Source organism: Sus scrofa, chromosome 9 (genome assembly GCF_054392235.1).
Source record: "Sus scrofa isolate SSC_HxYL_T2T_F1_AM1 chromosome 9, Sscrofa_HxYL_maternal_Yorkshire_Landrace_v2.0, whole genome shotgun sequence".
Classification (NCBI taxonomy): domain Eukaryota; kingdom Metazoa; phylum Chordata; class Mammalia; order Artiodactyla; family Suidae; genus Sus; species Sus scrofa.
The window spans coordinates 71,825,826-71,848,163 of record NC_139391.1 but is presented as its reverse complement, the minus strand read 5'-3'; the positions used below and the strand labels follow the sequence as shown (position 1 = coordinate 71,848,163).

The 22,338-nt window shown below is 51.3% G+C and overlaps 1 protein-coding gene and 1 long non-coding RNA gene across 4 annotated transcripts in view; both read right to left on the bottom strand.

The window, feature by feature from the left end:
• RASSF5 (Ras association domain family member 5) overlaps positions 1-22,338 on the bottom strand; it is an 80,096-nt gene that overhangs the window by 55,914 nt on the left and 1,844 nt on the right. The gene's annotated exons all lie outside the window — the stretch shown is intronic.
• Positions 4,156-11,703, bottom strand: LOC146399974 (uncharacterized). Its single transcript, XR_014815715.1, has 2 exons — positions 9,738-11,703; positions 4,156-7,782 (listed from the first exon to the last, which is right to left on the bottom strand). It is a non-coding gene; the product is annotated as an uncharacterized LOC146399974 (long non-coding RNA).

The following is a 22,338-nucleotide window of genomic DNA, read 5'->3' as shown; positions in this document are numbered from 1 at the left end:
GCGACCTGCACCACAGCTCACAGCAACGCCAGATCCTTAACCCACTGAGCGAGGCCAGGGATCGAACCCACATCCTCATGGATACTAGTTGGATTTGTTTTTGCTACACCACAACAGGAACTCCCTGGATCATCTTTTTAAAGCTGCTGTAGCACAGTCTTTCTTAGGGTGGCAGTGGGTGGGTCTCCCCACTCTTTTGGAGCGTTTTGGAAGGAGAACCCCACTTTCCCCAGCTGCCCCCTTTCTTACCTCCCCAAGGATGAGCACCCGGCTCACATTTCTTGATCTTAATACTTTCAGGGGAGCGCCTGGCCAATGCAGGGACAGGAAGGGATCCCAGAACCCAGCAACCCTCTGACTCAATGGTCTGAAGTCCTGACCACCTTCCTAGGGTGGCATTTAGAAGCCCTACCGCTCACCTCCCCTGTGCCTGCAGGTCAAGTCCACTGACATCCCCTCCTTCAGACCCCAACCTTGCCTAGACTTCCTGATTCTTCTCCCGAGAAGCTGTGCTCCCACTGGAGATGGGGTGGGTGGAGGACCGCACCCCTGCCAGCAGCCACTCGCATTCCTGGGCCCCCAGCAGGAGACCCAGGCACCGGGTGAAGGGCACGGGGGGTTGTGCAGGCCAAGTCTCCCTGCCCACAGTGCCCAGAAATGCCAGGGCTTTGATAAGGGAGCGCCAAGGCCAGAACCCACACAGGGCAGCATTGTTCCCGGCTCCACTCCGGGACACACCTGTGCAGCTCCTGGCCACGCTCTGAGCGATGAAGAATGCTCTGCGGATGCCAAGTGGGAAGCAGGAGTGAGAGCTGCCACCAGCTGCCAAAGGGGAGAGTGTCTGGGGAGAGGAGAAAGTTCTCCTGTCTCCTCTTTCAATTCCATGTCAGCAGGCGGTCTGTGTCCATCTGTGCAACTGAATCTCTCCATGTCTGTCTGTCTATCTCGCTCTCACACACACAGACATACACACACACATATTCTGAAAACAGCACCAAAACCCTTGGGAGATTTTTTTGTTGTTGTTTTTGTATTTGTTTTTTTAAACAGGTCTGATGCTGAGCTGGACAGAGTTAGGACCCAGAAGACTCCAAGAGGGGTGCTTCGGGATTGTATAAAAAGCACATTTGAGCACTAGTGGGTCTGTCCCATCTGACCGTGTAATCACAGACTGTCGCAAAACCACGGAAGCATGGCTTGATATTTCCTGGCCCCTAGAAATGCTAACTAAGCCCCGGGCTTTTAGGCCAGCCAAGATGAAGTCAGAGTCCCCATGCCCTGCTCTGCACACAGAGGCAGGCCCCGCCTCACGTGCCCTGAGTGGGGACACCTGTGAGAGTCCCAGGTCAGGGTCGCATTCCACTGGGACTCAGTGCTTGAACCTGCACGGGCCATCTTTCCCACAAGATAGCTCCTCTTGAGGTGCTGCCAAGCCCACCCGTGTCCTTGGTCCCATCATGTCCCGCATGGCCCTCAGCTGGTGCTCAGTCTGGATGAGGACAGAGACAGGGACTTGGGTGGCATGGGGCTCAGCCTCCCCTGGACAGCCAGCACCTCATCTTTGGCAACAACGTTGGTGTCTTGAGCACGGACTTTCCCGTGCCCCGTGCTCTCCTGAGGGTGAGGATGAATGAGACAGGGTCCCAGGGGGAGCCCGGTGGGCTGGACCAACAGGACTCACAGGTGAAAAGGTAACTATCAAGAGAGGAAGCCCAGAGCAGGGCCCAGATCTAGGAAGGTCATTCTGAGGACACAGACACCTGTTGGCCATGGCAGTCAGGAAGGCTTCTTAGTGGAGGAGGCTATGGGGAGCTTGAAGAATGGATCAGGCTTCTGTCACTCATTGCAGGGGCCGAAAGGAGGCAGGGACTCTGACATTGAAGGATGCACAGGATAAGCATCTCCCCAGCAAAAAGCAGTGAGAAACTTGGGAGCGATACTCCTAGGTTCTAAGTGCAGCTGTCTTAGGAAGAAGTGGCCTTCCTTCTCCCCTTCCTTCCTTCCTTCCCCATACCTGCAGCATGTGGAAATTCCCAGGCCAGAGTTCAAACCTGAGCCATAGCAGTGACAATACCAGATCCTTAACCCACTAGGCCACCAGGGAACTCCTGGCATTTCTTGACTTCAGAATTTTCATCTATCAAACAAAATTATCCCTTCCCCTCCCCACCCTTCCCTTCCAGCCACAGGCCCTGTCCCCATTTCCAAGGACTTTTTAAGGAAAAGAAATGTGCTTTCAGGTTTGGGAAGAGGGGCCTATGGACACAGAAGGGGCCAATTTTAGGATGAGTGGTGGAGACACAGCCACAGGGGCTTTCTCCAAAGAGGGAGCTCTGCACCAGGATAGGGAGGGGACTCCCAGGGGCCACCCTCAGACCCGGGCTGTATTGGCTTCCTCGCTGCTATAACAGAGCACCGTGAACTAGGTGGCTTAAAACGGAAATGTATTGTCTCTCAGTTCTGGGGCTAGAAGTTTGAAATCAAAGCCTTGGCAGGGCCATGCTCCCTCCGAAGCCTGCAGGAGGCTCCTTCCCGGTGATTTGCTGGCAATCTTTGGTGTTTCTTGGCTGTAGCAGCCTCGCTTCAAACTCTGCCTCCATCTTTACAGGGCCATCTCCCGGGTGCCTGTGCCTTCATGTGACACCAGTCATCATGGATGAAAAGGTTCTTGCCTTATTCACGGTACCAATTTCTTGTAGGAATTTATCTCAGCTGTGTATAATTATTTGTATCTAAATATATCTCCACTAAGAGGTTCATCACACAGTTGTTTATAGAACTGAAATACCCCACGTACATCTATGGGGGCCAGTGACAGTTATGATATATTTGAAAACACAATACTATTTAACCATTATATATAAAATGATGCAGATTGGCCAACTTGGAAAGATGTCCACAAGCATATCATTGATAGAGGAAAAGGTGGCGTTTTCTGGTCCTAATTAAATAAAAACAGACACATACCTACATATACCCTCTGCACAGAGAGAAAGAGCTGGAAGGAAAGTGACACACTCGCTCTCAGTAATGGGATTTCAGGTGTTTTCCCTCTCCTTATTGTTTCTGCATGTTTATAATAAATAGCCATTCTTTTTTTCTTCTTTCCTTCCTTCCCTCCCTCCCTCTTTCTTTCTCTCACTCTTTCTCTCTTTCTGCTGCACCTGCAGCATATGGAAGTTCACAGGCTAGGGGTCAGATAGGAGGCCTACACCACAGCCACAGCAATGCTGGATCGGAGCCACATCTGTGACCTACACTGACGCTTACAGCAACATCAGATCCTTAACCCACTGAGCGAGGCCAGGGATCGAACCCACATTCTCATAGGGACAAATGTCAGATCTTTACCTCACTGAGCCACAACGAGAACTCCTTATATTCTTTACAAATGGAAAAGAGAACAAAGAAAAATCATGGACTCACATTCTGATGACAGGGGAGTGTCACGAGTCACTACTTACAATGTGCCAGACACTTTACATACACGATTTCACACAATCCATACAATGCCTCTATGATACGTGTTTCTACACCTATTATTTAAAAAAATAGACTTTGGAGTTCCTGTTGTGGCACAGTGCAAACGAATCTGACTAGTAATCATGAGGTTGCAGGTTTGATCCCTGGCCTCACTCAGTGGGTTAAGGATCTGGCGTTGCCGTGAGCTGTGGTGTAGGTCGCAGATGCGGCTTGGATCCTGTATTGCATGACTGTGGTGTAGGCTGGCAGCTGCAGCTCCGATTGGATCCCTAGCCTGGGAACCCCCATATGCTGTGGGTGTGGCCCCAAAAAGCTAAAATAAAATAGACTTTATTTTTAGAGCAGTTTTAGGTTCACAGCAAAACTGAGCAGAAGGTACAGAGACTTTCTGCTCTGCCCCCCCACATACACAGTCTCCCCCATTACAAACATCCCCCACCAGAGTGGCACATTTGTTACAACCAATGAGCCTGCACTGACCCGTCATTATCACCCAAAGTCCACCACTTATATGAGGGGTCACCCCGTGCCGAGCATTCTCTGGGTTTGGACAAATACATAATGACATGTCTCCACCATTACAGCAGCACGCAGCGTGGATTCACTGCCCTAAGAATCTCTGTGCTCTGCCTACTCGCCCCTCCCTCCCTGCTAATCCCTGGTAACCACTGATTTTGTTTTTTTTTTTTTTACTGTCTCCGTAGTTTGGCCTTCTCAAGAATGTCACGGAGCCGGAATCATACACTCTGTAGCCTTTTCAGATTGGCTTGTTTCACTTGGTAACATGTATTTAAGCTTCCTCCTTGTCTTTTCATGACTTGATGGCTCACTTCCTTTTAGGTCTGAATATCGTTCCATTGTCTGGATGGCGCACAGTGTATGTACGCCTTTCACCGATGAAGGAAGTCTTGGTGGCTTCCAAGTGTTGGCGATTACAGATAAAGTTGCCATAAAACATCTGCATGCAAGTTTTCCTGAGGATGTGAGTTTCCAGCTCCGTTGTTCTACTCCTATTTTAATGATGAGGAAACTGAGGCTTGGAGAGGTTAAGAGACTTGTCGAGAGCCTCACAGCTAGTGAGTGGCAGAATTGGGAGTGGAAATCCATCACACCTGGCTGCTTCTCAATAGCCCTGTTTTCTGAGAAACCGGTCCTGGTCCTCCCTACCCTGCGCTACTTGAGGCCAGGGACAGGCTTCATCAGGGGTGGGGGTTAGGGGGGTGCAAGGCCAAAAGAGAGCATGGGTCAAAGGGATTTGGACGAGAAGGGCGTTTTTCCTCTGCCCTAGCAGGTAACAGCAAGAATGTCCCTCCCCAAGGCCCCTGCCTCATCCTGGGAAGTGCCAGTTCCCAGCTCGAGTCCCAGCTCAGCCAAGTCCCTCAGCCTGGAAGCTGCAGAACCCACATGGACCATCCGCCTGCTCTGGACTGGTTCTCCATCTTTGGGAACATCCCTTCATCTCTGGGAGACTATCGACTACTCAGGCAGCAGCCAAGGGTTCCTGCATTGAGCTCCTCCCTGAGCACCAGAGAGGCCAGTTCTTCAGCCAAGGTCAAGGTCCACGAAGAGTGGGCTCTCAGCCTGCACCACTCAGAGGCCTCAGCAACTCTGTTTTCCATGACACCAAATAGAGCCAACTGCCCAATCGGCTGGTCATGTGAGAGTCGCGGGAGAACAATCAGAATCGACACGGGCTCCGAGCATCAAAGCGCCCACTTGGCAGCTGTAAGTCAGGAATCCTGACATGAGCTGTGGGGTGCCCTGAAGCACCCTGCTTATCCTGTATGCTAGAGGTCTTTGAGAAAGGGTGCAAACAGCAAAGCACTTCATCAGGAGCTTCAGAGATGACAGAATCTGGCCCCTAGAACCACAAAGATCTGGGTTTGAATGCAAGCCCTGCTTCTAATGGGCTATGAGATGCCAGGACAATTTACTCCACCTTTAGTACAATATGGAATCTGTTTTCAACCTCAATGTCCTCACCTGCAAAATGGAAGTACTGACATCATCCATGCCAGCAGATTCACTGCCAACATGAGACAGCATGTAGATAAAGCACTCAAAAGTGCCTGCAACAAAGTGCTCAACAGATGGTAGCTGTCATTTTCAACACGGGGACTCCTGAGTCTGGGTACCCGGATTCCTGTTGACTCCATGTGTCATGCCAGACCCCAGATCTCTCCCTTTTGGGCCCTATTCCAATGTATTAAGTAAAAGGAATCATGCAACTTTCCTGCTCACCCACGTTCCTCCTACCTGTCCCTACCTAGGCTCCAGCCCTGCCTTTGGTGGCCCAGGGAAGTGAGGCAGGGACAGGAGAGGATGGGTCATGTTGCAGAGAGGGAAGGTAGAGAGACGGATTTGTCCAGCTTGGAGGTCTGTGGCTGTTGCCAAGATCAACACAAGCTGTAACTTTTTCATACTCTTGCTTAAACTTCTATTGAGGCTGGCAGCAGGAGAATGGAAACTCTCCGTTCCTAGGTTCAGGCATCCAGCTCAAGACACGTGCATCTTTAGGTTTCCAGGAGGGGCCCGCACCACAGTCCTCTCAGGATCATATAATATAGGTTCTTGTTTCGGAGGATAGGCCATTCCTGAAGGCACCAAGCATCCCCGGCCTGGAGACACACAACTGTCCCCTCCCACCACACAGCCCCAACTCCACACACACACACACACACCCACCACAGACTGGCCAGAATGCAAGCCAGGAAACCAGCAGAAAGGGTTGAAGGAGTGGTAGGTCAGAGATGCTGGCCCTTCCATGGACTGGCGAGGTGGGCAGCTGGACACATGCAGGTGACATCTTTGTGCAAAGAGCCATACAGATATGACAATCCTAATTGTTTTGGTTACGCCTGCAGCAGGTGGAAGTTCCCAGGCCAGGAATCGAACCCGGGCCACAGCAGTGACAACACCAGATGCTTAACCGCTAGGCCACCAGGGTAGTCCCTAAAATCCTATTTTGATTATCACCACAGGAAAAAATAAATCCTTTTGCTCGAGCCCCTTAAGAAAAAATATTTTAAAACACTGTAGACAGTTGGGTTTAAGGGAATTTAACAACCAGCAACAAACCCATGAGATCCAAAGCCAGCATGGAGCTGCCAGATGCCCTCTCGGCTCAGGTCAGCTCAGGAGGGGCCTCTGCCTCCCCCGGGCATGTGTCACTCTGCTCTGGGTGTAGGAGAGACAAAGCAGGTGGGGACACCCTCCCTGGGCTTGGGGCCCCCTCCAGCCAATCCTGGGGCCTCTGAGGAGACACAAGGAGGAGACTGGGCAGCTGGCAGAGAAAGGACATGGACCTAGCAGTGAGGGGCAGAAGTGGAATAAGGAGCTTGAGAGACCCGGGGATTTTGCTTTTGTTTTGAAAGTAAATACCACCTCTCAGAGGGGGTCAAGGGTGGCCCAGCCTTTTTCTAAGTTTGAGTATAGTTTCAGGAGTGTTCCACAGACCCCCAAAAAAGGACAGCCAAAGAGTTTTGCAAGAAGTCCCACCTGGGCGTTTGCAGACCACAGGGCGGGGGATGAAGCTTCCACAAATGCTTCAACAAATGAAGCTTCGATGGCAATGCACACACAGGTGTGTGAGCACAGGTACACCCACTGCAAGGCCCAGGAGGTCATGGGAGGCCAAGAGGTTCGGCTCTTTCTGGGACAGCCAGGCTGCATCCAACTGGTTTTTCCACACCTGCTCTGATGTCACTTATATTCAGCGTGCCAATCACCAACTGCACACCAACCAACTGGGTGAAAGGAGGCTTTTGCAGCGAGGAGAAAAGTAAACAGATTACGTCTTGAGGCCCTCTCTGTGGGAGACACACAAAGACGCCTTTACAGCAGGATCCCTGTAGCCAGGACCACCAGAGACTCCTGGAGAGAGCCAGGCCTGTGTCCCGCTGACCCCCAAGCAGCCCTTTCAAATGATATATGACTTGCTCCTTGGCAACCTGCTTGCTTAGCTCCTAATGATGCCCGGTGGGCTAATCCATCTCTGCCTGTTCATTGAGTGGGGTGGTAAACTCAGTGATAGGAGTTATTTTAGAGAAATGTGTTTAAGAGTGGCACACCCCTCTTCGACTTCTGCCTGGACAACCGTTCACATCCAATCTCCTTCGCTGAGATGTGGGTGGCCCACCTGGGCCTAGGTGAGCTGCAAGAGCAGACAGCATGCTGAGGGCTTGCCCAGATGACCCACTGGGAGCCATGGTTAAAAGTCCTACTGGGGGAGTTCCCGTCGTGGCACAGTGGTTAATGAATCCGACTAGGAACCATGAGGTTGCAGGTTCAATCCCTGGCCTTGCTCAGTGGGTTAAGGATCCAGCGTTGCCGTGAGCTGTGGTGTAGGTCACAGACGCGGCTTGGATCCCGTGTTGCTGTGGCTCTGGTGTAGGCCAGCAGCTACACCTCTGATTCGACTCCTAGCCTGGGAACCTCCAAATGCCACGGCAGCGGCCCAAGAAATGGCAAAAAGACCAAAAAAAAAAAAAAAAAAAAAGGTCCTACTGAAGCAGCTACCAATGAGGGGCCAGCTGTGTGACCGGCCTCACAGCGGCTGGTTTACATTAACACATGTTTAACTCATTTAACACCCACACCACACCACCAGGTAGGGGTCCTTTGCTCCATTTTACACTGGGAAAAACGGAGGCTCAGAAAAGTTGACCTGGTCCAAGGAAAGCCTCCCCTCCAGGCATCCAAAATCCAGACTCAAGGTGCCCTGGCTCCAAGCCCGTTCTCTTTTAAAATTTTTAAGGCCATCCCTTCGGCCCAGACCAGGGATTGATTGAATCTGAGCCACAGCTGTGACCTGTGTATGCCACATCGGCAGTGACGCCAGATCCTTTAACCACTGGGGATAGAACCCATACCTCCAGAGTGACCTGAGCTGCTGCATTGGGATTCTTAACCCACTGAGCCACAGCAGGAACTTCATCCAAGCCCATTCTCTCAAATGCCACACTGCAGATCGCTCACAGAGTCCTGCACGTAAGAGGCGCTATTCCGGAGTCCATGGGCTGCAGTCCACGGCTCTCATCATCCTTGCCCATCCTGTCTCGCCCCTCCTCTTCCAATCAATGCCATCCACATGCTAACACCAGTTAAACGAGCAGTAGCTGCAGTGCAGCATTTGCCCTGACCTTAATGCTGCCACTCCAAGCCTGATTGATTTTATTAAATCTATAACTCCTTGGGCTGAAGAGCAAAGGAGCAGGAGATGCTCTGAATAATTCTTAAGGGGGGGATGGAAGAGAAAGGACGGACATGGAGAAACGAGCGAACATTTCAATTGAGGAACTCAGTCTCCAGCTCTCCTCTCCCATAAGGGTCACAGTACGTATCAGGCTATTGATGAGGCTAAATTATTTAGGCTGGCTAAAGACTACATGTCTCCAAATGGGGAGGAGATCTGGTGGAATTAAAATTCCCACTTTTCAAGATGCAACACTGTTCTCAGGAAAACTCTTGATTTCTGCAGTTAAGAGGGTACTGCCTTTTACAGTCTGCTTTCAAAACCTTAGCCCAGAGATGACTTTTCAGTTTGGTTCCATCCCTAAAACTCAAGGCTGTGATCCACCCAGATACCCACCCAGATACCCACCCATCCCTGAGTGCGCGTGAAAACAACAAGGAGACAAATGGGGCAGGGAGCCCAAGCAAAGCTTCTACGCTGCAAAGATCCAGCCATCAAAGAGAAGTAGCTGGAGGTCAGTTAAGATGAGTAGGACCTGGCAGTGAGGGATTCCAGGCCTGACTGTGCAGCTCTGACCCTTAGCCAGGGGATCTCACTTCTCTGGACCACCTCATCTGTGACATAGAATAACCCTCTTTCCCACCCCCACCATACAAGGACCTGGAGGGAATAAATGATATTTCTTTTTTCTTTCTTTCTTTCTTTCTTTCTTTCTTTCTTTCTTCCTTTCTTCCTTCCTTCCTTCCTTCCTTCCTTCCTTCCTTCCTTCCTTCCTTCCTTTCTCTCTCTCTCTCTCTCTCTCTCTCTCTCTCTCTCTCTTTCTTTCTTTTTCTTTTTTTGCCTTTTAGGGCTGCACCCACTGCATGTGGAAGTTTCCAGGCTAGGGGTCCAATCGGAGCGACAGCTGCTGGCCTACACCACAGCCACAGCAACGCCAGATCCAAGCCGCGTGTGCGACCTACACCACAGCTCATGGCAACGCCAGATCCTTAACCTGCTGAACAAGGCCAGGGATTGAACCCACATCCTCATGTATATGAGTCAGATTCATTTCCACTACGCCACAACGGGAACTTCCTAAATGATATTCCCAATCAAACAGAAACCCCAAACAAACATAAATGTCTTGGATCTTTAGCAAAAGAGCCCTGCAGAAATATAAGCTGCTGTAGATAGTCTGATCCAGCAGGAAGGCTGGTGTCTGAGATCCAGGTCCTGGAGCTGCCACCAACTTTTGCTGGCCTCAGCCTCCTTTGTTTGAAAAAAAGGAGTAAATGACCTATGATTCTAAGAGAATTGCATTGCTACAGTCTCTCCTCATCTTTCACTGACCCCACACTGTCCCGCTATCCTTCCGCAGCGAGGTCTGTTCTCACCTAATTAGTGCTCGGGGAAGAAAGCCACGACCCAGTCACTACCTGCTGTGTTCCGTCCAGCCCCACACAGCCTACTTGTGGGGGCCCCAGGGGCACCTCCACTAACCACGCTGGCAAGAAGCCCTTGCCTAAGACATTTCACTGCTCTGAGGTCCTCGGAAGGCTGACTCAGCAGCTGGGCAAGGTCTGATGCCCCGGGAGCGATAGGATGGGCAGAATGGAAAACGGCAGCCACTCAAGTCATCCGTCTAACGTCCACCCACCATATGACGATGACTGCTTGGCCCTAATTTTCGGCGAAGGAATGGCTATTAAAACCAAGGCCAACACAGGCCTCTCAAGTTCCGCCTACACCTGGCAGGGTGGCAGCACCTGAGCCTTGATCCTGGGGAGTCAGGAGAGCCCCAAGGAGTGATGCTGAGCTCAGGATTAAACTCCAGGCTGCCAGAAGCCTCCTGCACCGCCTTCCCCACGGGAAAGACCACAAGGCCGAGACCTCAGAACTTAAGCATCCCCTGAACGCCCTGAGCTGGAGTAACGGGACCTACCTCGAGCCAGCCGGGCCTCGTGGCGGAACCTTTGGAGGGTCTGGAGCTTTATTGATCCCAGGTGGCTCTTGGGGAGCCTGCGGAACAGCCGCTGGAGCCTCGCGGCGACTGTTCCGAAGCAGGCAGAGGCCGCCTCCTCGGCCCGGCCCTCGGTCATCCCGCGGGGCTGCAGGAGATCAATAGCTTCTCTCCAGGCCTGGCGTCGGGGCCAGAGTGATGAAGGGGGCAGTCACTGGCCGTGGGAGGGCTCTGGGCCTCGTGTGACCCAGGCTATGCTCAAATCAGCACAGCCTCCCTGCTCCTCCAAAGGAAGCCACGGCACTGGGGACCTGAGGCCGGCACCAGCCCCCTCTTCCCAGCGGAGGTCCTATCCCCTCCACCTCCCCCAGCGGAAAACTTTCTATTCTTGGGGCTTTTAGCTTGATAAGATAAACATGCCCCCACCGCACAGGCTGCAGAAAGAGCTGCCCTGGGCCTCACTTTGCAGTAGCGCCTGTGAGTCTAAAAAATCAATGTCTCCAAAGTTTCAACAGACAACAGAAGTGATCGGTTACCTGCCCTGCATGCCCGGCCCAGGAACTCGTTAATGGATTTCTTTGGGGATGTTGGATTAATAATGCTTTACCAGCAGTACAGGCTCCTAAGGGACAACTGGGCTCATTCACATCCTCTCCTGCTGAGCCCGGGGTCGGGGAAGAGCTTTCAGCCGCCCGGACCCATAGGAAGTGGTGTTGCCTTAAGAGGATCAGACCATTCATCTGAGAACAGAGAACTGAGCAGTGAAGAGGCGACAAGCACAGGAGGAAGAGTGAGAAAAGAAGAAAAGAACAGGAGTTCCCATTGTGGCTCAGTGGTTAACGAATCCGACTAGGAACCATGAGGTTGTGGGTTCGATCCCTGCACTTGCTCAGTGGGTTAAGGATCCGGCGTTGCCGTGAACTGTGGTATATAGGTCACAGACGCGGCTCGGATTCCGCATTGCTGTGGCTCTGGCGTAGGCCGGTAGCTACAGCTCCAATTGGACCCCTAGCCTGGGAACCTCCATATGCTGTGGGAGCGGCTCAAGAAAAAGCAAAAAGACAAAAAAAAAAAAAAAAAAAAATATAGTAAGAAGAAGAGTCACTCATGAAGGAGGTAGAAATATTGTTCTCTTGCCCTAAAATGGGGCTTACAGGGTGTCCCCTCAACAGTGACTTCCAGAAGCAACCGAGTCCTGGTGGGGGCATTCCGGGAGGCCCTGTCACCCAGGCCAAGAGGGTGACTGGCAGTAGATAGGCAGCAGAGCCTTCCACGAAAGCCACTGGAGAGGGACACCTGCCCCCACACTGCCCAGAGGTTCTAGAACTCATCCACCAACCGCCCATGGGGGCCAGCTTTAGAGGAAGGAGGGGCACTGTTCCTGAACCCAGGGAAAGGTACCACAAAGGCCGAGTGCACAGAGAACACTGCATGGCATCCTAGCCCAGAGTCCAGGGCCTCGGGTCACAGAGAGAAAATGGTAGAACAAACCCAAGCTGCCCCTGACACTCCAGGTCGGGTCCCCTATCATTGCCCCCTCAAAGGAACTCTGTCCTGGAGGACCCATCTAGATCACCCCTCACTGCTGAGGCCCCCGGTACTCCATGCAGCAACAATAAAGCCCATTATTTACAAGTCATCTATTTCATATAGAAATGCCCCCAAATGCTCCCTTCCTCAGGCTGCGACATTGGCTCTTTCTCCCTAATGCTTCCTGGGGGAGGGGTGGTGCCAATGGTGGTTTTTTGTTGGTGGCGTTTTGCTTTTTAGGGCTGCACCTGCGGCATATGGAAGTTCCCAGGCTAGGGGTAGAATCGGAGCTACAGCTGCTGGCCTACGCCACAGCCACAGCAACACCAGATCCCAGCTGTGTCTTTGACCTATAGCACGGCTCACAGCAACGCCAGATCCTTAATTCACTGAGCGACCTCAGGGATCGAACCCGCATCCTCCTGGTTCCTAGTCAGACTCATTATCACTGAGCCACAACAGGAACTTCCGCCAAAGGTCTTTTTTTGACCCTCTAGTTTACTAAGCAGCTCTGCACAGACGAGGCCCACTGAGTTAGGTCACATCCTGCAGTGACACCGGGGGCATCATACATGGTTGGGAGCCCAGGTCCCTTGCCCCACCGGGACAAAAGATCTCCACGAGGGCCCCGGGACTCCCTCCTGGCCGGGCACGGGCAAGGGCGGCATTCCCGCTCCCAGGCTCAGACGAGAGGACATGCACATGCCGGGGGAATTTTACATCATGAGTCATGGGTAATGGGGGAAAATCCCTCCTGAATGCCCCCACTCGGGCTCGAGGATGTACTGGTCTCACTTCTCCTTTTCCTCATCACAGAGACGGTTTTTTGGACAGTTTAAGCCATGGGGGAAGCCAGCTGGAAAGAACTGGCCAAGAAACTCGATGGGGCTTTGGCAAGTTCTAGAATCTTCACTCCTGTCCTTTTGAAAACTTGGATAGAGTTTCTACTGCAGGGATATTTTAGGAGGAACACAATGAGCTCCTGCTGCCCCACCGTCTATGCCTTGACCCTATGACCTCCTTGCTGAAGATAGAGTCCAGTCAAGGCCAACATAATTTGAAGGAACAGGCTTCACTATCTCACACGCTGGGGTTACAACAGATGCTCACCTTGAAATACGTGAGTCATATAAAGATCCTTCTAGAAGGCTCTTTAAAACATGTATCCCCAGAACAGACATGTACATACTGTATGCTCACCTTTTCTCCTAAAAATTCTCAAGTTACAGCTGGAATCTTTTGCTCCATTTAAATAATAAAGCATCTCGGAGGGTTTTTTTTTTTTTTTGGATTTTTAATACTTTCCTGGGTTGCAGAAAGGACATAATTATTTCAACAGAAACCACAAAACCTCCAGCTTCCATTCAACTTGGATGGAAAAGAACAGCTTCCTCCAGGTCAGCAAGGAAACTAAGTGACAATACTCGAATAGGAGCTTGACCTGGAGACACACAGTCAGAGCTGCGGTGGAACTGGGGGGCTTTCCCCAGATTTGCTGTTCCCCACACAGCCACACCACTGCCTGGGACAAAGCTGGAGGTCTGTTGTGCAAAGCTGTTTATTTTCCAGTCTTTTTTTTTTTTTTTTTGGCTTCCTGCTATTTTCCAATCTTGATCCAACTCTTCTCCCTACAGCTGTCCCCTCTGAGGCATAACCTAACTTCTCTTTGGTCAGGTCTTGTGTCATCAACTCTGAGCCTGGGTCAGGAAAAGATCTTGAATCTGCATGTCCACGCCCACTCCCCTACACACACCTAATACCAGTGGGGTGGCATGGGGAGAGACATGCCCGTTTCTTTTATTTTGGGATTTAGAAAAGCCTCATCTTTTGTTTAGAGACCTCCTTATTTACACATGCTGAAAATCTATTTAGAAACTGAACACTAGGAGCTCCTGTTGTGGCGCAGTGGAAACCAATCTGATTAGTATTCATGAGGACGTGGGTTCAATCCCTGGCCTTTATTAGTGGGTTAACGATCCAGCGTTGCTGTGAGCTGTGGTGTAGGTTGCAGACGCGGCTCAGATCCCACATTGCTGTGGCTGTGGTATAGGCCAGCAGCTACAGCTTCAATCGGACCCTTAGCTTGGGAACTTCCATATGCCACAGGGGCAGCCCTAAAAAGCCAAAAAAAAAAAAAAAAAAAAAAAAAAGAAGAAGAAGAAGAAAGTAAACTCTAAAAACAGGCTGACCTCAAGGATCCAGGCAATACTGGATCCTCTAGCTTGCAACAAGTGGCTTACCCAACCTCTGGCTCTTTTCTTCTCTCTCCTTTTTTTTTTTTGGCCATGCCCAGGGCATGTGGAAGTTCCCAGGCCAGGGAATGAACCCACGCCACAGCAGTGGCCCAAGCTGCTGCAGTGACAATGCCAGATCTTTAAAACCCCCTTTGTGTAAGAGAACTCCTGGACTTTGCAGCATTCATTGGCAGAAGGCAGGCAGATGAATGAGGAAACTGTGCCACCTTGCCTGTTCAATGGCATTAGCTCATAGGGCAAAAGGTTATGTTGGATTCTGGAGCTGGTTTTGCTGCTAAAGATCTGGGTCATCTCAGAGAAGCCGCTGACTCCTTGAATGCTGTGTTTCCTCGTCTGGGAGATGGCCAGGAGTCAGCCAGCCCTGCCTTCCTTGCAAGAGTGCTGCAGGGCTCAGCAGAGCCAGTAGGCAAGAAGATACTTTATCTGATTTTATTTAGTTTTATATTTCTTTTTAAGGCCACATCTGCGGCAAATGGAAGTTTCCAGGCTAGGGGTCGAATCTGAGTTGTAGCTGTTGACATATACCACAGCCACAGCAACACCAGATCTGAGCCACAATGGTTACCTAGGCTGAAGCTTGCAGTAACGCTGGATCCTTAACCCACTGAGCAGGCCAAGGATCGAACCCAAATCCTCATGGAGACTATGTTGGAGAACCCACTGAGCCACAGCAGGAACTCCAAGAAAACACTTTAGATATAGCCAAGTCATCTTGAGATGAAAGTTATCTCTGCTCTCACAATTTCTTGGCCTCTCTCAGCATTTTAAAAAAATTTTTTTATTATAACTGATTTACAATATTCTGTCAATTTCTGTTGTACAGCAAAGTGACCCAGTCATATATGTACATGCACATTCTTTTTTTTTTTTGGTCTTTTTAGGGCTGCACCCTTGGCTTATGGAAGTTCCCAGGCTAGGGGTTGAATCGGACCTGCAGCTGTCGGCCTACGCCACAGCCACAGCAATGTGGGATCTGAGCCGAATCTGTGACCTACACCACAGCTCATGGCAACGCCAGACCCTTAACCCACTGAGCGAGGCCAGGGATCAAACCTGCGTCCTCATGAATTACTAGTTGGGTGTGTTAACCACTGAGCCATGACGGGAACTCACACACACAAACACACACACATTCTTTTCTCCCATTATCCTTCATCATGTTCCATTACAAGTGATTAAATATATAGTTCCCTGTGCTGTACAGCAGATCTCATTGCCCGTCCACTCCAATGCAAGAGTTTTCATCTACTAACCCCAGATTCCCAATCCATCCCACTCCCTCCCCCTTCCTCTGGCAAACACGAGTCTGTCCTATATGAGCCTTTCTTGCGCCACGTGAATATTCCTATTCTTGCAGGCTCATAGAACACCAATTTGTATCTTCAGGGAACACAAGGCCAATTCTTTCCCAGATCCAGCATTTGGTAGAAACAAAACATAAAAGGATAAATAAAACATAGGCAAAGCACATCACTCTTCTTTCAGGCCTGACTTTTGTGAACCTGTGATCTGATTTCGGAAAGGTTCATGGAAGCCAAGGTTTCATGTTGTACCAGCCTTAGCCAACAGCCATGGCAGACAGCTGGGTAAGATCTGCTCCGCCCTGGAAATATTTGTTCAAGAAACAGGGAGGAGGAGCAAAAGGTGGCATGCAGGCCCTCTCCTGAAGGGTAAACATGACCTGGCCCCGCTGTGGTCACAGGTGAGTGACATAGCTGGCCACCTGCCTTCCTGCCCTGTGACACACGAGAATGAACAGATCCTTCTTACAAGCCCTCAGCACATCTGTTTGTGCTCCCCCAGCCCCCAGTGCCTTCAGTGAGGACAGGGCGAGGGGTGTGGGGAGGAAAATCCCAAAGAAAACCTGGGATGGGCTACAGCAAGCCGAGGTCACTACCCCTCCGCCAAGACAGAGTACTCCCCACCAGGAGGCTGGGGACAGGCCTCCTGTGCCAGGACAGACAGCAGCTGCTTTTCTTCCTACTGCTCCAAAAACGGTGAAAAAAGGATCAGACGTCACAGCATTCCCCGTGGGTGCATCTCTCAAGAATGTGCTCTATGCCAGGAAGCACAGGCAGGCTAGAACAGGCCCTGCATGAACTTGGCCACTTTGGCCAATACCACATCATGGAGAGGGCTTGGGGTCCCCCAGGCTCTGCTCATGTCTCCTCGGCATGGTGTTGGGGTGCCTCAGAGAACACCCAAATATCACCTGCCAGGTCCGAGTCAAGAGAGTCTTGACCTTGGGGTGGTGCTCCCCATGACTACTCCCCGGCATCGATTTTAAGATTTTATTCCACTGAAGTTCCCGTCGTGGAGCATCGGAAACAAATCCAGCTAGGAACCATGAGGTTGAGGGTTCGGTCCCTGGCCTCGATCAGTGTGTTAAGGATCCAGCATTGTCATGCGCTGTGGTGTAGGTCACAGACAAGGCTCGGATCTGATGTTGCTGTGGCTGTGGGGTGGGCTGGCAGCTGTAGCTCCAATTCAACTCCTAGCCTGGGAACCCCCATATGCCGAGTGTGCGGCCCTAAAAAAAGGCAAAAAAAAAAAAAGAAAAAAAGATTTTATTCCACTTCAACCATCGCCCGCAGGGAATCGAGCCTGCTGCCCTGCCTGACATCATCACCTCGGCCTCCTTGCTCTTTCCCCAGGGCCTTAAAGCTGGCTCAGCTCCCCTCCCAACCCCGAGATCCGGCCCTGAACATGTAGAGAGAAGCTTGCCAAAACTCTTGGAAAAAAACCATAAGTGACTAAATGCACAACCATCTCCCCAGTCAGGGCTGGCCTCCCCAGCGTCAGCACTTCCCGACGACGCAGCCATGGGAGAGCCGGGACAGAGCCGGGAGGTGTGTGGGGAGTCAGGACGAGGCAAAAAGCACCCTGCAACGGGCACTGGGGCGAGGATGGGGTGGGGTGAGCATGGGGAGGGCGGGGCCCGCGTGCACTGGTGCTGATGGAAGGCGGGTGGGAGGAGGGGGAATGTTCTGTCCACATGCTTTACACGCCTGCAAACACTCACCTGCCCAAGCATCCTCACCTTGCCGTCTGAGGAATGCGAACAGGAAGGGCCTCGGATCAGGACAGGGATATGTTTACAGCGGCCAAGCAGCTCCTTTCACGGGGAGACTGGGTGGGTATCAGGAGCCAGGGAGGGTCCTTGGAGAGCATCCTGGGAACACGGCCCACCCATCGGGGGCCCCGCCTCTGACCCAGAGATGCTGGGCACGGCCCAAAGGAAGGAAATGGCCTGACAGCCTGAGACAGCCCAGGCTTCAAGGCCAGCCGGGCTTGCCCTCCGTGAGGTTCTAACATGCCCTGCCCCTAGCCAGATGGACAGACAATCCCCTTCCACATGAGACCTGGGCAGAAACCTCCCCACATTCTGACCTCAAGAAGCTATTCCGAGGATGAATGTGGCGGCAGCATGAAAACACTTTGGGCTGTTCAGAAAAAAAGGCACCATGGGCTTTTGATGAATCCTTCTGTGCTCATTCTCAGAGCCAGGCTGGGCCTGCCCTGAGCCTCAGCCACTCTCCAGAGCCTCTGGCCCCTGTCCCCATGCAGCTGCCACACAGGCGCTGGCTTCCTGAGGCAGGAGGGTCACTTTCCCAGCCAGGCAGGGCCCTGGGGCTGGGCTGGGAGCTGTCTTTTCCCTGTCACTGAGGGCCTACCTGCCAGGCTTGGCATCGGCTGAATTCGCTGGTAAACTTGGGGGGAAGAGAGAGGATCCCAGATCAAACCCGCAGTGCTGAGGGGAGATGTCAATTCACTTCCACCTAATAACGCTGCAGGATCAGCAGGAGAACACACACGTTCATTACCAAGTCTAATTAGGCTGGCAGACAAGTGGCATTAATCATTTTTGACTGTACCTGGGATTCAAGCCCCTCTCACTCCATAATCAGAAAATTTCATGCTCTGATGAATAGAGGGAAAAATTAAAGCCACATTAAATCCTTTCGCTTTCATCTTTTGAAAATACAGGAAGCAGGGAGGAGAGGAAACAGAGGATACAGCTTGGGGACCTCAGATGGCCTCTGTCAAAGCATTCCAGGTCCTTTCTCCGTCCCCCACCCCCATTCCCTCCCCTACACACTCCGCCAGGACTTTCCCCAGGAAGAAGACCCCAACCAGAGCGAGGGGCAGGGAGGGACGGGCGGTGGGGGATTCCACAATCCTGAATGAAAAAAAATGTCCATTTCAGGGCTTAATTTTCCTAACCTCCAAAGCCACGCATGAGCTTGAATCAATGAAAATACTTCAAGCCACATTCTTCAGTGCTGCTGGGTGTCCCGGACAAATAAGACACTTTCCATGTGTCCTAGGTTCCTGAGCTGCTACAAGGAGATGCAACATCAAGGTCCCAGTAACCTCTTTTACAAAAAACCTGTGACAGAGGGTGGGTCTGCAGGATCCTGGCTGTCACATGAGTGGGGCCAGTCTGTGCGGAGAGGTGGGTTAAGTATGACCACTTGTGCAATGACGAGATGGGGCTAGAAATGCTGGACACGGGGCTCTGTGAGATGCCAGCCTCACGCACCAAGAAGATCCCTGTCTCCATCCTTTCAGGCTCATCAGTAAACACTCACACATCATAATTCAAGTCTAGGAGTTCCTGTCGTGGCGCAGAGGAAATGAATCTGACTAGGAACCATGAGGTTGTGAGTTCAATCCCTGGTCTTGCTCAGAGGGTTAAGGATCCAGTGTTGCTGTGGCTGTGGTGTAAGCCCACAGCTACAGCTCTGATTAGACCCCTAGCTTGGGAACCCCATATGCCTCATGTGTGGCTCTAAAAAAAGACCGAAGGAAAGAAAAGACATACTTCAAGCCTATCACAGGAGGGGGAGATCAGGATGATGAGCCCCAGGCCCCCCCTTTCCATCCCATAATCCCAGTCAGGTAACACTCCACAGTTCTGCACAGCACCCCCTCCCAAGAGAACCGGCTCCAGGAGCAGACACCCATTCGCAATAAGGAAGGCAAGCCCAAGCACCCCTTCTTGAGTGATGAGTTGGACTTGGCTTTCTCCATTTCCCAGACCATCCCCGGATCCAGGATGGCTACCACAGCCACCAAAACGAGGTGGAAGGTAAAAAATCAACTCCAGGTGCCTCCTGCAGAAGAAGGGGTCCACAATGTATACGGGACATTCTCTGAGAACAAAGCCGGCCCATGAGAGTTTCAAGGGTTGTTTGCGATTGACCACTCTCCCCACCTCCGGAATGGTGGCAATGAATTCTCACCACGGCCACTGGCCTCCACCTCACCCCCCCCCCCGACTCCCCGCCCCACATGAATCATATAATCTACCTCTCTCTCTATTCCCTCTCCCTACCGCCTGATCCGCACTGGATTTCCTTCTCTCTCTAACAAACACGATTTCTCTAATCCTGGAAATTAATAGTAACTTTGAATTTTTCCTGTCGGCAAATCCGACATTAAGCAGAGCTCAGTTACAGACCTTGAAGTCGGGGAAAGCTTAAGTTAGAGGGATTTTCACTAAAAAGGCAGGCAGGGAGTTCCCATTGTGGCATAGTGGTTAATGAATCTGACTAGGAACCATGGGGTTGCGGGTTCTATCCCTGGCTTTGCTCAGTAGGTTGAGGATCTGGCGTTGCTGTGGTTGTGGTGTAGGCCGGCGGCTACAGCTCCGACTGGACCCCTGGCCTGGGAACCTCCATATGCCGTGGGAGCAGCCCTAGAAAAGGCAAAGAGACAATAAAATAAAATAAAATAAAATGGCAGGCAGAAGGTGCCTAAAAGCTTCCCTTGTCAAAAGCCCATTTCGCTAACACGGCTCCCACCTGGTGTCAGCCTCCTGCTCATACTCGCTGCCCTTCCACTCACTGCCAGGGGCAGGGAGATTTGATGGTAAAAACAGGCCACCACCTTCATCAACCACTACTTGCTGAGACTGTGCTCTGTGCGGAGGCAAGTGGTCCAAAGACCCGGTGCCAGGGTGGTGGTGACCTCTAAGCCAGCCGCATCCTGGCTGGAGTGGCATTGCCAGAGGACCACTAATGTCCACACGGACGAAGATGCTCAGCACACCCTCTTTCCCACTCAGCTTGGCACCAAGCAGAGTTGGAAAGCTGCACTCACTGCTGGGAATGATGATCCTAAGAAGTGTCAGGATCCCAACCAATTGTTACAGCTGCCGGAGGGGAGGGGCTAATAATAACATTCATGTTGCGTGAAATGTTTATGTTGCATTTTGCCAGGCACCGTTCTAACTGCTTTCCTTATATACATTTGGCCATGCCAGCCGCATGCAGACGTTCCCAGGCCAGGGACCGAACCCGAGCCATAGCAAGCAGTGACAACGTCAAACCTTAACAGGGAGGTCACCAGGGAACTCCACTTTCCATCTATTCATTTGCTTAATCCTCGTAGTAACATCATCAGGAAGGTAATGTTATCATCTCCACTTTTTTTCTTTTTTTTTTTTTTTGTCTTTTTGCCTTTTCTAGGGCCGCTTCCCACGGCACATGGAGGTTCCCAGGCTAGGGATCCAACTGGAGCTGTAGACGCCAACCTACACCACAGCACAGCAATGCGGGATTTAAGCAGCGTCTGCAACCTACACCACAGCTCACGGCAATGCTGGATCCTCAACCCCCTGAGCAAGGCCATGGATTGAACCCACAACCTCATGGTTCCTAGTCGGATTCATTAACCACGGCGCCACAGTGGGAACTCCATCTCCACTTTTTAAAACAAGGAAGTGGAACAACAGAGGTGCCCAGGGTCACACAGGAACAACGTGGCAGAGTCAGGAGTCAAGACCAGGCCTTCTGGTTCCAGGCTGTTCTCTTTGTCACTGCAGAGTATTGCCTTTTAAAAGTCATGTTTCTGGAGTTCCTGTCGTGGAGCGGGGTAGGGTGGTAGGGAGACGAGTCTGACTAGGAACCATGAGGTTGCAGGTTCGATCCCTGACCTCGCTCAGTGAGTTGAGGATCCAGCATTGCCATGAGCTATGGTGTAGGTCGCAGATGAGGCTCGGATCTGGCATTGCTGTGGCTGTGGCTATGGGCTGGCAGCTGTAGCTCTGATTGGACCCCTAGCCGGGGAACCTCCATGTGCCGCGAGTGCGGCCCTAAAAGGGACAAAAGACCAAAAAAAAAAGTCATGTTTTTGACCCCTGCTTTTCAAAACAAAGGTAAAACAAACCAACCCCACCGTGGAATTAGAACTTCAACTAAAAGAAAGATGATTGGTGAATGTGGCCTCTCCCTGCCAGCCACCAGAACATTTCTCAACTGTTCCCATCCAGCCACAGGTCCAAAATCAGTTAAATATTAATAACAACAAACAGAGACTCCTCTCTGTAGCCCCTTGAGTCCAACTCTGCTCCCTCTCCGACATTCAGTATTAAATCACCTCGCTGGGGGCCACCAACTGACACACAGAGTCAGAGGACATGCCTGTGCATCTGAGACTTCCTGCCGCCAGAACCTATGGATGAACTAATCAAAGGAAACAATTCTAACGTGAAGTCACTTAATCACGGAGTACCACGCACACACATATACACACAGACTCCATTATCAACAATACCCTCTGAAAATCATAAAACTCTATGCCAAACGTTCAACAGTTGATACAGTTCTCCAATGTCTTCATACAAACTAGAATTCCAGGGAAGCAGATTTCCTGGGATTCCAGCACAATAAAACCCATTACAGTGAAGATACTGCTTCTCTGTGTGTTTCCAGGGTTGGTGGAGGCAGGAAAGTACTCCAGAACCCTTGAGAGGACAAAAGCTGCCAGGACATCTGTGGGAAAGTTGATCTGATTCCCCGGAAGGTCAGGGACATTTAACCAAGTGACAGCAGCCCTCCACCCACATCACACACCTCTTACAGCTTGTGTTCTTTCCTTTTCAATTAGCACCTGAACTGAGTTCTGGTGGTGGACAGAGCAGCACCCAT